Source organism: Scyliorhinus canicula, chromosome 3 (genome assembly GCF_902713615.1).
Source record: "Scyliorhinus canicula chromosome 3, sScyCan1.1, whole genome shotgun sequence".
Taxonomy (NCBI): Eukaryota; Metazoa; Chordata; class Chondrichthyes; order Carcharhiniformes; family Scyliorhinidae; genus Scyliorhinus; species Scyliorhinus canicula.
The window spans coordinates 13865014-13881526 of NC_052148.1; the positions used below are offsets into that span (position 1 = coordinate 13865014).

At 45.6% G+C, this 16513-nt stretch overlaps 1 protein-coding gene across 6 annotated transcripts in view; it reads right to left on the minus strand.

Moving 5' to 3' along the window:
* Positions 1–16513, minus strand: part of exoc6b (exocyst complex component 6B) — a 658566-nt gene that overhangs the window by 477100 nt on the left and 164953 nt on the right. The window lies entirely within an intron of this gene.

Sequence of the window (16513 nt, forward strand, 5' to 3'; positions counted from 1 at the left end):
CTTCAGCTGATGATTTAAGATCTCACTACATCCGTTCAAAAAAAAGAGGTTTTTCCTCAAACTTGCCATGTTTAGTGTTGAAATGTCTTTGAAATTTGCATTTGCCAGTGCTTCCCTGCACATAACGCATATGAACTTTACATCCTGATTTGCAGTGGCACTTTTAATAAACCAACACCTCAAGTAATCATCTTTATGCTGCTTTGTTCCTGTTTGCAACTTATTTTTCATGGGTTGTTCAGCAGAGGCCCTGGAGCTCACACCAGCACTGCTGGCAGCTACCTATCTGCATGACCTATCTGCTGCCACTTCCATCGTTTGCTGAAAAATCTGGCCCTGGACTGACGTAAGGAAACAGCAGTCCACCCCGCTGGGCTCCGGGCCTGCGCACTGCTTGATCCGGCCTGCATCATCGCGATGGCCAGCAATCTTACAAGTCAGTCTCAGAAGGGCAGCACGGTAGCACAAGTGATTAGCACTGTGGCTTCACAGTGCCAGGGTCCCAGGTTTGATTCCCCGCTGGGTGACTGTCTGTGCGGAGTCTGCACGTTCTCCCCGTGTCTGCGTGGGTTTCCTCCGGGTGCTCCGGTTTCCTCCCACAAGTCCAAAGACGTGCAGGTTAGATGGATTGGCCATGATAAATTGCCCTTAGTGTCCAAAATGTTAGGAGGGGGTTAGAGTTGAAGTGAGGGCTTAAGTGGGTCGGGGCAGACTCGATGGGCCGAATGGCCTCCTTCTGCACTGTATGTTTTGTGTTCCGTCGCGGCTGGCCGTTTTAAAGGCCGAGCTCTGCAACCCTCACAAAACCTGCCCACAACCCACCTGCAGGTCGTGACCCTGAGTTTGAAAACCCCAGTGTAAACCCCTGGAATAGAGGGAACTTAATACACCAAACCCATGCTGAACCTTCCTTGGAAGTGTTTGATGGGACAATACAGAGAGAGCTATACTATGTAACAAATCCACATTATACCAGCCCTGGAACTGGTGATGGTAACACCACAAGCTTAAGAGAGCAAATTGGGCTAACATTGGCACAGAAATTCTCACAAACAAGTTTTTTCAAACTATTTGAAAAAGAGAGACAGGATAGTACAAAGTAAAGGAAACAAATGAGCATTAAACTAATGGAGACAGCACTGAGAGTTCTACCGTCTGTTTTTGTACAAATCCCCTCTGCACGATATCTCCTTTCACTCCTTTCCCATGGCTGTTGAGCAAAGAAATTTAGAGAAAAAAATTGGCTCCCTTATTCTTTTTTAATGTGGAGCAAAAAAAAACTTCTTTACATGCCTGCTGGCAGATGTAGTTCTCAACTCTGCCAGTTCCCGAGACCCACCATCTTAATCAGCATCACATAAAACTTAACACATGCTTTGAAATTTGCACCAGACTCTTGAAAAAAAAGACATAGCCTCAAGGGTGTACTATAAAAACCCCGCAACATCAGCTTCTGCCGCAATTATCTTTCAACTCTGGCTGAACCGGCCACAGGCCCTGGCTGCCAAACGGAGGAAAGGTCATCGGGTCAGAGCAGCCAACTTGCAAGGTCCGACAAGCAAGACTTCTATACAGAATATGTTTAGGATGAAGGGTATACCTTAACTTAGAAAGGTCAAGGTGTGCGAGTGCAAGTGTGAGTGTGTGCAAGTACACTTATTGTTTTCCCACGGGCTAAAGGGGGCTGCTTGTCGTAATGGTGTGAAATATGCTCAATCTTTTTAATAATTCACTCTCAGGCTGTGGGTGGGTGTCACTGGTACGAGCAATATTTATTGCCCATTCGCTAATTCCCCTGGTGAAAGAGGTGGCAAGCCACCTTCTTGAACTGCTGCTGTCCACGTGGTGTAGGTACACCCCTAGTGCTGTTATGGAGGGAGTTCCAGGATTTTGAACCAGCGACAGCGAAGGAACATTTCACAAAGTGCAACATAACAGGCTTGCCAGCAAAGCTGAAGCCCATGGAATAAAAAGGGAAAATGCCAGCTTGGATATGGAGTTGGCCGAGTGAGAGGAAACAGACAGCAGTGATGAACAGTTGTTCTTCAGACAGGGGTGAGGCAGAGTGGAGTATATTGTCAGGTTCCTCAGGACCATTTGAGATAAAGTAATTACTTAGATTCGAGTCTACAGGGCATAAATTCAAATTTGCAAATGACACAAAACATTTGACGTTTTCAAAACAATGAGGAGGAGCTTAGAGATAGACTTCAAGAGGATGTATATAGGTTTGCAGAATGGGTGAACACATGACTGCAAGACCATAAAGAATAGGAGCAGAACTATGCCACTCAGCCCATCGAGTCTGCTCCACCATTCAATCATGGCTGATATTTTTCTCATCTCCATTCTCCTGCCTTCTCCCCATACCCTCTGATCCCCTTATTAATCAAGAACCTATCTATCTCTGTCTTAAAGACACTCAGTGATTTGACCTCCACAGCCTTCTGCAGCAACGAGTTCCACAGATTCACCACCCTCTGGCTGAAGAAATTCCTCCTTATCTGTTTTAAAGGATCGTCCCTTCAGTCTGAGATGGTGCCCTCTGGTTCTAGTTTTTCCTACAAGTGGAAACATCCTCTCGATGTCCACTCTATCCAGGCCTCGCAGTACCCTGCAAGTTTCAATAAGAGCCCCCCTCAACCTTCTAAACTCCACCGGGTACAGACCCAGAGGCCTCAACAGTTCCACGTATGACAAGCTCTTCATTCGAGGGATCTTTTGTGTGAACCTCCTCTGGACTCTTTCCCAAGGCCAGCACATCCTTCCTTAGATACGGGGCCCAAAACTTCATAATATTCCAAATGGGGTCTGACCAGAGCCTTCTACAGCCTCAGAAGTACATCCCTGGTATTGTATTCTAGCCTTCTCGACATAAATGCTAACATTGCATTTGTCTTCCTAACTGCCAACTGAAGCTGCACGTGGGGCAGCACAGTGGCGCAGTGTGTTAGCCCTGTAGCCTCACGGCGCCGAGGTCCCAGGTTCAATCCCGGCTCTGTGTCACTGTCCGTGTGGAGTTTGCACATTCTCCCTGTGTTTGCGTGGGTTTTGCCCCCACAACCCAAAGATGTGCAGGGTAGGTGGGTTGGCCATGCTAAATTGCCCCTTAATTGGGAAAAAATGAATTGGGTACTCTAAATTTATTTTTAAAAACTGAAGCTGCACGTTGACCTTAAGAGAATCGTGAACAAGGACTCCCAAGTCCCTTTGTGCTTCTGATTTCCTAAGCATTTCCCCATTTTGAAGATAGTCTATGCCTATATTCCTCCTTCCAAAGTGCATAACCTCACACTTTTCCACATTATATTCCATCTGCCAATTCTTTGCCCACTCTCCTAGCCTGTCCAAGTCCGTCTGCAGCCCCCCTGCTTCCTTAATACGACCTGTCCCTCTGCAGATCTTATCATCTGCAAACTTAGCAACAGTGCCTTCAGTTCCTTCTTCCAGACCATTAATGTACATTGTGAAAAGTTGTGGTCCCATCACAGACCCCTGAGGCACACCACTAGTCACCGGCTGCCATCCTGAAAAAGACCCCTTTATTCCTACTCTCTGCCTTCTGCCAGTCAGCCAATCCTCTATCCATGCCAGGATCTTATCCTTAACACCATGGGCTCTAACTTATTTAACAGGCTCCTATGCGGCACCTTGTCAAAGGCATTCTGGAAATCTATATAGATCACATTCACTGGTTATCCTATGTCTAACTTCCTTGTTACCTCCTCAAAGAACTCTAATGACTGATGAAATTCAATATAGAGGAGTTTGAAGGTCAGTCTTTGTTGGAATAAAAAGAGGCACAGGACTACTAAGGTTATACTGCACAGAAACAGAGCATTCAGCCCAAACTGTCCATGCCAGTGCTGTGGTTGAGTTCTTTCTCCATCAAATATTTGTCTAAATGATAAGATAAAGAATATAATGCTAGAGCAGCTGTATGGACACCAATCATTGAAGCTGGCAAACAGATTGAGAAAGCAATTGAGAAAACATATGGGAGGCACTGAATACAAAAGCAAAGAAATTATGGTCAACCGTTATAAAATTCTGGTTCAGTCTCAATGAGATAGTGTGTCCAGTTTTGGCCAACACACTCCGGGAAGGACATGAAGACATTAGATGGATGCATAAAAGATTTGCGAGAAAGGTTTCAAGAGTTTTGGACTCGAGATATTTGCATAGATTGGAGAAGCGGGGGCTGTTCTCTTTGGAGAAGCAAAGGTTGAGAGGATATTTGACAGAGGTGTTCAAAATCAAACGGTGTTCGAAAGAGGTCTTTATCAGAACAGGCAGAGGGAGCAACTGTTCCCATTGGTAGGAGCATTGAGAACCAGAGAACACAGATTTAAAGTGAACGGCAAAAGAACCAATGGCAAAATGAGGAAACCTTTTTATTAAACAGCGAGTGGTTAGGATCTGGAAAGCATTGCCTGAGAGTGTGGTGGAGACAGATTCAATCGGGAATTGTATAAGCATTTGAGGAGAAACAAAATTGCAAGGAAGAGGAAGGACAAGTGCAACTGGCTGAATTTGTTTTGCAGAGAGCTCACACACACAGGCTGTAACCAGTCTGATTCAAAGATTTCCAAACTCTCCTGCTGGGAAAATACAAACTTTTGCATAAGGGCGAGATCACAATTGAACCATCAAGCCTGTTGTTCACTATTCAGACTCAGGACAAAGGTGAGGTCGGGTAAGCTGCGAGGATCTTGGTCAAGTTGTAGTACGTGACGCAGGTGGAGTCTGGTTGGAATCACTCTAATCCTGGTGCAGCTGCTACTAAACTGTTCAAACGGTCCTACAGTTTGATCATTTTAATATGTCCCCACGGTCATATTAGTAGCCTATAAAGATAGGGCAAGGTGATGATCAGGAAATTAAAAACAAACTTTCACGGCCTCAGGACTTCCCAAAGCACTTTGCTGCTAATGAACTATGTTTGAAATGTAATCACTGTTTTAAATGAAAACAATTTGCATGCAACACAGTCCCACAAACAGTTATGAGGTGACTCATTTCTGCGTTGATTGAGGGATAAATGTTGGCTCGGACACAGGGAGAACTGCCCTGCCATGGGATCTTCTGCATACATCTAAAAGGACCAACGGGTGTCAAGTTAGCATCCCACACAAAAGATGGCACGTCTCAATAGCGCAACACTCCCCAAGTACTGCACTGGAATATGAACCTGGATTCTGTGCTCAAATCTGGGGTAGAATTTGAACCCTTAACCTTCTGACGGAGGCAAGAGAGTGCTACCCACTGAGCCACAGCTCACACAATCAAAATTTTCACATTACCAAACAGCAGCCTTCGAACAATAGGTTTCCCAAGGATCTCCTCTCCACCTGTGGCAGTTCCATATTATCCACCATCAGATAAACCAACATGTAACAGTCGTGGATAGAATACGTTTTGTCAGTAAATTATATTCTAAAAGCTAATATTCCCAACTCCCAAGCTACCACGATACCCAGCTTTAGTCCAAGGCCAGCCACGGAGATGTACCCAAGTCAGTGGAAGTACCCATTTCACCTCAGAATGTTTCAGGTTAGAAGCCATAGAATCCCTACAGCGCAGAAGGCGGCAATTCGGCCCATCAAGTCTTCACTGACCCTCTGAAAGAGCGCTCTACCTCAGAACACTCCTCTTCCCCATCCTCGCAACCTTGTGCATTGATCATGGCCAATCCACCTAACCTGAACATCTTTGGACTGTGGGCGAAAACCAGAGCACCCGGAGAAATCCCACGCAGAAACTGGGAGACCACACAGTAACCCACAGCCGGAATCTAGCCTGGGTCCCTGGCACTGTAAGGCATCAGTGCTAACCACTGTGCCACCGTTCCATTAGCAAAATGACGCCGCAAAAGATGTCCAGTATGTGGAATTATCTGCGGCAAATGCTGTGGAAACCAGAATCAAAGAATCACAGAATAATACAGCACAGAAGCAGGGCACCAGGATCATCTGCCTCATGCCAAAGGACAATCCTGTTAGTCCCACTTCACCGCTGTCTCCCCTTTTCGCTGCAATTTCTTTCTCCGGCAAACATTTATACAATTCCCTTCGAAAGGCAGTGACTGAATCTATATCCATCACTCTACCAGGCAGTGTATTACAAATCCGAACCATTTGTTCTTTTTAAAAAAATTTCCTCATGTCACCTCCTTCTGTTGTCAATAATTTGAACTCTGTGTCCTCTTAGTTATCAGCCACTGGAAACGCCTTCTCTCTATTTACTCGATCTAAATCCTTCATGATTTTGAAGACCTCCATAAAATCTCCTCTTAGCCTCCTCTGCTCTAAGGAAAGGAATACCAGCTTATCCAGTCTATTCATGTAACCATAATCCCCCTTGCCTGGAACCAATCCAGTAAATCTCTTCTGTATCTTCGCCAAAACCTTCACATCCTTCCTAAATCACAGTGCCCAAAATTGGACACAATTCTCAGAGTGGGGATGAAATAGTGTTTTATGTAGGTTTATTATAACCTTCTGGCTTTTAAAATTTAATTCCTCTTTGTTCAAAAACATTAGTCACTCAAAATAGAATGCAAGAGGTTTTTTTTGTACAATTTCAATTCATGGATATTATGTAAGGTAGCGAGAGAGAAAGAGAGAGAGAGAGCGCAGCACAGAATAGATGCAACATTTCTCAAGTGGGACACGTACGATTTTAACGATGAGGAAAATATTTGGTTTTATATGCTGCCTTGGAAGAGCTTCTTGGCATCACAAAATCCTTACAGTCAACAATGAGTGGGTTTTGAAGTAAAGGGGGCCGCTCCACTGTCGGAGATGCCATCTCCGGTGTGAGACATCAAACTCAGCCCTTGCTGCCTGCCCCCCCCCCCCCAAGGTGGACACAGGAAAGAACCTGCTGCAGTATTTTGAAGAATCTGGCAAATCTCAATGGTGTCCTAGTCAACGTGTATCCATCAATCAACAACACTAAAATCCGTTACCTGGTTATACCTTATTGCTGTTTATGAAAGCTTACCGTGTGTAATTTGTTTGCCGCATTTCCTACTTCCAGTGACTTCACCTCAGCTGTGATGTTCGGAAGTCCTGAAAGGTGCTATATAAATGCATGTTGTTTCTTTACATCATTGGAGAGAAAGTACCAGGGCAGGTCAATTGAAATGATGTCCATTGCTTGTGCAGTAGGAAACAGGGTGAAACTCTGGACCTCAGGTGAATAAAGTGTGCGTATGGAGGGGCAAACGGATGGAGATGGGGATGATAAAATCCCCGGAGGGATTTTAAAATCACAAGGATCTTTGTCAGCTTGTTACCTCATGAAGAATCATAGAATTTACAGTGCAGAAGGAGGCCATTCGGCCCATCGAGTCTGCACCGGCCCTCGCAAAGAGCACACAACTTCGTCCCACGCCTCCACTCTATCCCCATAACCCAACCTAACCTTTTGGGCACGAAAGGGCAACTTAGCATGGCCAGTCCATCCAACCTGCACATCCCTGGACCGTGGGAGGAAACCGGAGCACCCGGAGGAAACCCACACAGACACAGATACAGAAAGTGCAGACTCCGCACAATCACCCGAATGGAACCTGGCTCCCCGGAGCCGTAAGTCAGCAGTGCTAACCACTGCGCTGCCTGTATGTGTGAAAGAGGGAATAAATTAAGTTGGAGCATAATTAATTGACAAGACTCCCATAAATATTTATATATTTCAGAATCTCCATTGGAATAATCACCCCACTCCTGAAGAATGATCATTTTCTTGAATGCTGAGCTACAAAGGGCCAGCAGAGCTTGGATTCAGTCTGGTGAGAATCCGTAATTCTCCCAGTTGATCTCCAGTTATTTAAACAAAATATTCTGTATTGTAGTTTGATCATTTTAAATGGGTCTCTACGGTCACGTTACCCTCCTTGAAAAGGAGTTCCATGGGCCAGGCTCCCTCTTCAATTAAAAGACATTCTTTCTTTTTTTGCAAAAGCAGTTAACTATTTTCCGGCAGTATAAACACTTCAGGCGTGTGTATGGTTTTGAAGCTAACTTGGGAATTTTCTTTTGAGAGTTTGTCTATTTCTGGAATATTAACTTCCCACTGGTGGTTTCGGCACTCTGCCATCAGCGAACCGCTTGAAAAGTGCAATGAGAAGGAAGATAATCGCAGCGTGTTTCCAAAGTTGAAAACAACTCTGCTTGCAAGCACTTCACCCAGCCCATTCCTTTTTGAAATTTTTTTTTGCAGCACAACAGCACTGGCAAGGGTGCATGAATTGTGTATCGCATGCTGCCATTTTAGAGGGTGGGCGGCATGTTAGCACAGAGGTTAGCACTGTGGCTTCACAGCGCCAGGGTCCCAGGTTTAATTCCCGGCTTGGGTTCTGCATGTTTTCCGGGTGTCTGCGTGGGTTTCCTCCGGGTGCTCTGGTTTCCTCCCACTAGTCACGAAAGGCGTGCAGGTTAGATGAATTGGACATTCTGAATTCTCCCTCCGAGTACCCGAACAGGCGCCGGAATGTGGCGACTAGAAGCTTGTCACAGTAACTTCATTGCAGTGTTAATGTAAGCCTACTTGTGACAATAAAGATTATTATTGTAAGAGTCAGACGAGAGCCAAACATATCAGTTGGAACAGCTACGGGTGATAGGTCCCTTTCCTGACGGACAATGAGTGGTCAACAAGGGTTTTACAATCAATTCTCAGATATATTCAGTTTAAACCCCTGACTGGATTTGAACTCATCGCCTCTTGTTTCCTAGTCTAGTGTCACAACCTCAACACTGGCTCTCCTATTAATTGCTTTTAAATTTTGTATAAATCAACCCAGGATATCACAATCTTAAATTCAACAAAAGATGAAGGCAGGTGGAGGGAAGGAGCGCACAGCTTCAATCTCTGAGGATGAAAGTTAAATAGTTTATATTTAGCTACTTTACATCAAAACTAGCAATTACAGAGAACTGACTGCATTGTGGGACTAAATAGTCAGTAAATTCAGGGAGTAGCTAAAGAGGTGTTGTGTGGAGTTAAGAAATGTTCCAAATGTCACACTGGTCATCTGGACTCTGTGAATCAATAGTGATTTGCGACCCAGGGCCAAAGGTTCTGGAGTGAGGAAAAAAACATTTGGCTTATTAAGCTGTTCCCTCCAGAGCACATGTATGATTCCTCTCCACTTTTTCAGACCCAGATGCACTTGTTCCCCGTCTCATCTTCCGTTAAGCCTGCAAACTTCTCAACGTCCATATGCTGTATCCAGAATAGAGTAACAGCACACTGAAAGGCCTTTTTGGAAAAAGAGGTAACAAGTATCGTGTTTTCCAGACGACAGGAGAATTTTTTTTTAAATGAACAAACGGTTACGATCAGGAATATAGTCTGAGAGTGTGCTGGAAGCAGATTCAGCGGTAACTTTCAAAAATAAATTGAACGAAGATTTGAAAAGGAAAAATTGTGTGTGTGTGTGTGTGTGTGTGTGGGGGGGGGGGGGGGGGGGGGGGGGGGATTGAGGTGGGAGAAAAGCAATGGAACAGGACAAAGTGGATAGCGATTTTGAAGTGTTGGCCTGAACATGATAGACCATAAGACACAGGAGCAGGATGAGGCAATTCAGCTCATCGAGTCTGCTCCGCCATTCAATCATGGCTGATATCTTCTCATCCCCATTCTCCTGCCTTCTCCCCATAACCACTGATTTGCAAATGACACAAAACTTTGACGTTTTCAAAACAATGAGGAGGAGCTTAGAGATAGACTTCAAGAGGATGTATATAGGTTGGCAGAATGGGTGAACACATGACTGCAAGACCATAAAGAATAGGAGCAGAACTATGCCACTCAGCCCATCGAGTCTGCTCCACCATTCAATCATGGCTGATATTTTTCTCATCTCCATTCTCCTGCCTTCTCCCCATACCCTCTGATCCCCTTATTAATCAAGAACCTATCTATCTCTGGCTTAAAGACACTCAGTGATTTGGCCTCCACAGCCTTCTGCGGAAGAGTTCCACAGATCCACCACCTTCTGGCTGAAGAGATTCCTCCTCATCTCAGTTTTAAAGGATCGTCCCTTCATTCTGAAGCTATGCCCTCGGGTTCTAGTTTCTTCTACGAGTGGAAACATCCTCTCCACGTCCACTCTATCCAGGCCTCTCGGTATTCTGTAAGTTTCAATGAGATCCACGTCATCCTTCTAAATTCCATCGAGTACAGGCTCAGAGTCCTCAATGGCTCCTTCTATGACAACCCCTTCAATCCCAGGATCATTCTTCTGAACCGTCCGTCCTTAGATGCGGTGCCCAAAACTGCTCACAATATTCCAAATGTGATCTAACCAGAGCCTTATACATCCTCAGCAGTATATTCCTGCTCTTGTATTCTAGCCCTCTCAACATGAATGCTGCATTTGCCTTCCTAACTGCTTACTGAACCTGTATGTTAACCTTAAGAGAATGCTGAACTATGACTTCCCAATGTTCTTCACATTTCCCCATTTAGAAAATAGTCTATGTCTCTATTCTTCCTATCAAAGTGGATAACTCCACACTTTTCCCATTGTATTCCATCTGCCACTTCTTTGCCCACTCTCCTAGCCTGTCCGTCCTTCTGCAGCCTCCCCATTTCCTTAACACTACCTGTCCCTCTACATATCTTTGTATAGTCTGCAAACTTAGCAACAATGCCCTCAGGCCCTTCTTCCAGATCGCTAATGTAGATCATGAATAATTGTGGTCCCAACACTGACCCCTGCGGAACACCACCATTCATCGGCTGCCTTCCTGAAAAAGACCCCTTTATCCCTACTCTCTGCCTCTGCCAGTCAGCCAATCCTCTATCCCTGCCAGTACCTTGCCCCTAACACCATGGGCTATCTTATTTAGCAGCCTTCTATACAGCACCTTGTCAAAGGCCTTCTGGAAATCCAAATGGATCATGTCCACTGGCTCTCCTTTGCGGAACTTCCTTGTTACCTCCTCAAAGAACTCTAACAGATCTGTCAGACATGACCTCCCCTTGACGAAGCCATTCTGACTGAGCCCTATTTTTCATGCACTGCCCAGTATTCCGCAATCTCATCCTTAATAATGGTCTGCAAAATCTTACCAACACCAAAGGCTAACCGGCTTATAATTTTCTCTCTTCTACCTCCCTCCCTTCTTAAACAGGGGTGTTACATTAGCTACATTAGTCCTATGGGACCCTCCCTGCCTCCAGTGATTCCCGAAAGCTCACCACCAACGACTCCACAAATTCCTCAGCTATCTCCTTCAGAATCCTGGGGTGTAGTCCATCCAGTCTGGGTAATTTATCTACCTTCAGACCTTTCAGCTTCCAGAACCGTCTCCTTAGTGATGGCCACTACACTCACCTCTGCCCCGACTCTCCAGAAGTTCTGGTATCCCACTGGTGCCTTTCACCGTGAAGGCCGATGCAAAATTCCTATTCAATTCCTCTGCCATTTCTTTGTTCCCTATTACTACTTCTCCAGCCTCATTTTCCAGTGATCCAATGTCCATTCTTGCCTTTCTCTTACCTTCTACAAAAAAAACTCTTGCAATCTTCTTTGAAATTATTACCTAGCTTATACTCATATTTCATCTTCTTCCCCGGTATTGCTTTTTTACTTGTCCTCTGCTTGCTTTTAAAGGCTTCCTACTAATCCTCACCGAATTGTATGCTTTTTCTTTTGGTTTTATGCCGTCCTGGCTTTCCTTGATATGCAGAACGGTTTCCTCCGTGCTGTCCGATTCAACAAATGCGCTGCTGATTATCACTGCAGTGGAAGCAGTCATAGTACAATATTTCACATACCCACCATTAACTGATATCTTAGTGATAAGATTAAATGAAACGAAGATCAGCTTGTTATTCCCTGTAATGTAGCACGAGTTATTTCCCACGTCTACAAAACCTTGTTTATAGCCATTAACACGTCCTGCTTGCACTGCCAAGATGCCCGGTGACCTTTTGCCCATGCTGGAGATCCAGCCCAGGGGTGCCACAGTGCAGGAAATGCAACTTGAGTGTGGCCTTAGTGGGGCGTTCCCCACTGAGGCCCCCCAAAAAAGTGCCATTAGATAGCGGGGTCGTTTCTGCCTCGACACGCCCCTCTAATCCAGCCCATAATGAAATCTGTTTTTTTATGGTTAGATCTCACCCAGTAAGTCTTGTGTCAGATCAGTTGAATGGAAAACCTCAACTACCCCATGTCACCATCAGGCCCCGTCAGGTTAGATGCAGGGATCAGGTGTAGCCTAACAGCTCTAACACAAGGTGTTTCACCTCTGACCACAGAACAGAGCCACAGATTTTACAAAATGTGACTTACTTCCATTTTATGAAATGCTACAGGACAGCTGATAGGGGAAATCAAAGTATTCCCAGGTTCAACCCACAGGTGGATTAAACTGAGCCAATCTTATTTTATATTCGAATCTGACAGCCAGCAGATTGAGAAGGCTTTGATCTCCTTCAGTCTGGGTTACATTCAAAACCAAAGCTGAAAACAGCACTTAACCACTGGACCATATATTCCAGAGAGAAAAAGGCAGGAAAGAAAAGATCTGCATTTCTAAAGCTGCTACACCTCTCAGACAACTTTACAGTCAACACGATGCTATGTAGTCATTGTTCTATCACAGGAAATGCAAGAGTCAATTTACACTCTCACAAGCAAATGATCCATTTTAAAGACATATGTTGAGGGAAAAATCTTTTATCGGACACTGAGGGATCCTATCCTGCTCTTCGTCAAAATTAGAGTTTCTTTTATGTCCTTCTGAGAGAGAACACAGGGCAACTGTGTAACACCTTATCCGAAGAACGCCGCCTGACAGGGCTACATCTACTGCATTGCTTTGTCAGCCTGGATTACATATTCTGATCTCTGAAATGGGACTTGGACCTATGACCCTCTGATTAAGAGACAAGAGTGTTCCATCCCTGGAGACACGGCTGACACAATACGAGACTCCATATTTCCCAGTACTTTAGAACTCTTAAGTTCAAGGAGCACCATACTGGCTCATAGCTAACAGGTGACTTTCCCCACCATGCTTTCAGCAAGATTGCACACAGGGCAATACAGGCTGCCAAGAAATTCAGTTATTAAATCATCCCGTTTTTAAAACACGAGCTGCTTGGAGCCGGAAGAGCAGGTGAAGGCCTCAGTGTACTAAACAAACCATGGATTTGAGAACGGGGGCTTCTCTGTTTCCATCAACACATATATTATTATTATTATTTGGGGTCTGCATGTTTGTGGTAAGAGCTCTCCATTCCTCTGAGGATTTCAGGTGATTGGAACTGAGGTTTCTCAGCTCCCCAGAGGTTTATGCGTAGCAGCTGCTACACTACAGTGAATGAACATACATACATTCAAATTAGGGGACGGAGGCAATTTGGCCCCTCAAGCCTGCTCTGCCATTTGAGAAGATCATGGCTGATTTGAATGTGGCCTCAACTCTACTTCCTGTCTGTCCTGTCTAACACCTGACTCCGTTGTCAACCAAGAATCGACCTAATTCAGCCTTGACTATATTCAATGACCCTGCCTCCACTGCTTTTGAGAAAAAGGCCGGGATTCTCCACTACCCAGCGGGGCGGGGCGGGGGGTCCCGGCATGTCCGAGTGGCATGAACCACTCCGGCGTCGGGTTGCACCTTTAGGGGACAAGCCCTCACATTGAGGGGATAGGCCCACGCCAGAGTGGTCCCCACTCCGCCGGCTGGCGTGAATGGACTTTGGCGCCACGCCAGCCGGCATAAGTTAGCGGCTTCTGACGTCATACTGGCGCATGCGCAGGGGAGGGAGTCTCTTCCGCCTCCGCCATGGTGGAGACCATGGCGAAGGCGGAAGAAAAAGAGTGCCCCCACAGCACAGGCCCTCCCGCCGATCGGTGGGCCTCGATCGCGGGCCAGGCCACCGTGGGGGCGTCCCCCCGGGGTCAGATCGTCCCGTGCCCCCCCCCTCCCAGGAGCCCGCCCGCGCCGCCAATACCGCCGGTCAGATAGGTGGTTTAAACCACGCCGGCGGGAGAGGCCTGTCAGCGGCAGGACTTCAGCCCATCTCGGGCCGGAGAATCGCCGCAGGGGGGCCCGCCGACCGACACGGGGGTCCCGCCGACCGACACGACGCCCCCGCCGAACCTGGGGGGCGGAGAATTCGGGACACGACGGGGGCGGGATTGACGCTGGCCCCGGGCGATTCTCCGACCCTCCAGCCCAAGAATTCCACAAACGAACAGCCTACTCAGATCAAAGAAATTCTCCTCCTTTCCATCCAAGGTGGAATTCATTTCATTTTTAAACCATGTACCCCGGTTCTTGTCTCCGCCATAAGTGGAAACCTCTGCCCAGCATCCACCCTGTCAAATCCCTTTGGGATCTTATATGTATTAGTGGCATTGTGGTGCAGAAGAATCACAGAATCTCTACAGTGCAAAGCGAGGCCATTTGGCCACTGCAATGTGTCTCTGAAAGAGTAGCCTGCCTAGGTCCACTTCCCCACCCTATCCCTGTAACCCCCCTAACCTTTGGACACTAAGGAAAATTTAGCACGGCCAATCCACCTAGCCTGCACATCTTTGGATTGTGGGAGGAAACCGGAGGAAACCCACACACACACGGGGAGAACATGCAAACTCCACACAGTCACCCAAGGTCGGATTTGATCCCTGGTGCTGAGGCAGCAGTGCCAACCACTGTGCCGCCGTGCTGCCATCTGGAATTAAAAATCTAATGATGACCAGTGTTAAGAATTATGGAAAATTAAGATTAAAAAATGAAATTGGGATAAAATAAAATAAAACGGGGAAATTGATAAAGTTTGATGGGATGTTTTGATCTGTGAATTAACATACCAGTGAGAAATGCAAGTATTTACCTCTGTGGGGGAAACAATGGGATGCAGAAGAGGTAACTTCAAGTGAAAATAAAGGAATTGTCACTGGCATTGTCACTGGACTACTAATCCAGAGACCCAGAGTCATGCTCTGAAGACCTGGGTTCAAATCACGTCAGGGCAGATGGGGAAATCTGAATTCGATAAACATCTGGAATTGAAAGTCTAATGATGACCATGAAACCATTGTCAATTGTCATAAACACCCATCTGGTTCTCATGTCCTTTAGGGAAGGAAATCTGCCTGCTTTACCTGGTCTGGCCTACATGTGACTCCAGACCCACAGCAATGTGGTTGACTCTTCTGCCCTCAGGGATGGGCAATAAATGCTGGGCCCAGCCAGCAACGGCCACATCCCATAAACAAATGTAAAAACAAAGCCAGGTCAACATAAGCGGAAAGAATGATATATTCATCGCACCATAACTGGAACAGGGACACAGTAGAAACTTGTACCATCAAAGCCACATCCAGCTGCAGAATGCTGTCTCCCCTAAACAAGGTATTGCTAAAAAAAAAACTGCCGTTTAAAATCGAAAACCTTAAATATACACCACTAAGAACTGGTGTTCCTTCTGGGATTTGGGATACTCTCATATTTGATATCAGCGGGTTCTTAACAACATGAAACCAGTGTTGATTCTAGTAAAATACCCTTCTGGTGTCCTTTAGGGAAGGAAGTCTGCCATCCTTGCTTGGTCTAAATCTGACTCCACAGCCATGTGGTTGACTCTTAAATGTCCTCTGAGGCGTTCAATTCAAGGGACAATTAGGGATGGGCAGCAAATGCTGGCCTTGCCAACAGTGCCCCCTCCCATGAAGAATAAAAGATCTCTCATTCTTCTAAACTCCAGTGAATACATTTTCTGTAAAATAACCATCCTCCCTCAGTCCCAGGAATTAGTCAACTGAACTGCTTCTTATGCAATTTTATCTTTTCTTAAATAAGGAGACTAAAACAGTGCACAGTATTCAAGATATCTTACTCAGGCCCTGTACAGATGTACTAACACTTCCCTACTTATATAATACATTCCCTTTGCAATAAATGACAACATTCCATTTGCCTTCCTAGCTGAACCTGCATTCTAACGTTTTGTGATTCATGTACCGGGGCACTCTCAGATCCCTCGGTTCCACAGAGTTATGCAGTCTCCATTCAAATCATATTCTGCTTTTCTATTCTTCCTGCCCTAAATGGACATTTTCCTACAAATAAGTCTCACTCATTCTTCTGCTTCACCCTTCGCAGGCCCAATTCTAATAATGTGACAAGCTTGCAGATTTAACGAACAGCAAACAATAAATAATTCTGGTACCATAGCAGAGGAAACTTGCCCCTTTGGTTTCAGTGCAGGCACAGAAAGAGGATGTAATTCAGTTTCTTTGAGCTTGTTCTACCGTTCAGTTAAATCATAGTTGATCTAGCCTCAATTCCATCCGAAACCATATCTCTTATTGGCCTCAACTTAACAAAAGTCGATGATCCCAACCTCAAAAACCTAAAACGTCCTCTGCCATCCTCTACAGCCTTTGGGGGGAATGTTCCAAATTTCCACCAAACCACATTGAAAAAGTGATTCTTGGTTTCACTTCTGAGTGGCCTGTTTCTAGTTTTGAAATGCCTGT